Here is a 2061-nt window from a genome sequence, read left to right as displayed (position 1 = left end):
CAGGCATATGCCTGAAAATAAATACACATAAGAAAAGACAGAGCTGTAAGAAATAAGCTGACTTGTCTTGTTGGGGAGAAGTATATTGCTGCTCATTCAGTTGCTTCAAGTTAACCATTGGAATTTCCAATCAGGAAAGTAGCATGTTTTCCATTCCTACATTTTAACTAAAGTGAAGTTATTTAAGACTTATGCTGACTTGCTCTCCTTTATCACTGTCTACATGGTTCATGACATAACTCTTTAAAGTTATTCTTTAGTCTGGTTTAACCTGGTTTATTTTTGAATATTTTCTCTAACAAAGGGAAACAACATTTATAATACAGGTAATCACTGTTAGTAATTTTGTGTACTCCAGCTAGACTTGTCAGCTGGTCTGTTTGTGTCATTGTCACTAAGACATTGATGTATGGCTAGTAAATTTCAATTTTTGTATTTTTAATAGTGAGTTCATGGCAGTGGTGTTTATTTCTCCTTAAACATACAGAAACATACATGTTCAAATTCAGTGAAGAAGTTATGTTCATATTATCAAAATATTTGGAATTTTTTTAAGTAAGAAGTATTATCAGAAGAAATCTTCCCCTTTGAGAGAATTTTCTATAATCATTTTTTGGTTGTTTTCTCTAAACACTGCATCTAACCAGAAATTTGTCCCATTTCATATGCAGATAATGTTGACTTCTATTAAGTCATAGTGGGTCCCACAGTTGTTCCTTTTTGTTTACTCAAAGCACTGGCTGTAAGAAAAACCATGAAACCTTTTAGCCAGCTCTGGCAGGAAGGGGGTGATCACAATTTGCATTCCTCTAGCAAAGAGGAATTGCATGCTCCTTGTTCCTGTTAGCATCAAGGTGTTATGTTGCCTCTGAGAGTGTAAAACACACTTCCATTCAGTAGTGATAATACAGTATTTATCTGGAGCTCCTACCTATGCTTCTAAATATAATATGAAAAAAACCAAGGAAAAAGTAATGGAATATCAGTTAAATTCTACTTTCACTCAAAATCGCATTTTTGAGGACATTTAAGCAGTTGGTGTGAACACCATATTTTGAATGCCACAGATGCCAAATGTCTTTGAAAATGTGTCCTTTGAGGTCACATTAATGCTTTGTTCACAAAGCGCATGTCCAGAGCTGTGAAGTAGTCAGCAGATGGGTGGTTTGTTTTCTTCTTCACCGCAGTTCACACTTCTGCAATTGCTTAGCTGTCTCCACTGACTACCCATAGAAGTGAACCTTCCCACTCTGAAGTTTCTTCACTGAATGGACTGCCTGCCAAAACAGCTGGGTTTAGGAGTAGCATTTTCATGATCTCGCCTAATTGAGTTGAAAAGTTACTCTCCTTACTGCTGTCACCCTACCATGAATTGGTAACACCTCTTTACAAACATGCTACTTGATGTCAAGCTTACTGCCTTATCTGTGTTTCTTTTTAAGCTATCTACATTGATAGAGGAAAATGAAGGCTTTCCTTTTCCTGCTTTCCTAGGTGATTTTCACTTAAGCCCCTGGGGTTTCTGTGAAATCTAACCCATTCTGTAGAGCTGTCAGTGTTCCAATACCTGAGATTCCAATATCTGAGTATTGTAGTTCCTCACTGTGTGCATAAAATGGATTAGAGGCATCATTTTTGTTTTGGAGACAATAGTAAATTGACATGCTAGTCATGCGTGCCTTAGTTGTATATGCTTCTTTTAGTGCTTCTATACCCTTTCTGAAACAGTTTTTTACAGAAGGGGTGAAAAAGTACTAAAATTGTCTGCTCAGGATATGGCAGAGTCACCATCCTGGATGTGTTTAAAAAAAGGATTTGATGTGGCACTCTGTGCCACAATTTAATCGAGGTGTTAGGGCATGGGTTGGACTTGATGATCTTAAAGGTCTGTGATTCTAATAATGGCTTTCTTCTTCTGTGGCTGTAATTTACCTTGCAAAAAATTCCTTTTTCTCTTTTAAAAGTTTCTCTCTTTCTGACATGAAAAAACTTTCTACCAAGAAAGTCATTGGACTGTTTCTTAGGATCAGTCAGGGGCTCAACTTAGGAGAGTCTTCAATG

This window comes from Geospiza fortis, unplaced genomic scaffold (genome assembly GCF_000277835.1).
Source record: "Geospiza fortis unplaced genomic scaffold, GeoFor_1.0 scaffold1466, whole genome shotgun sequence".
Taxonomy (NCBI): Eukaryota; Metazoa; Chordata; class Aves; order Passeriformes; family Thraupidae; genus Geospiza; species Geospiza fortis.
This window is presented reverse-complemented; position numbering follows the sequence as displayed.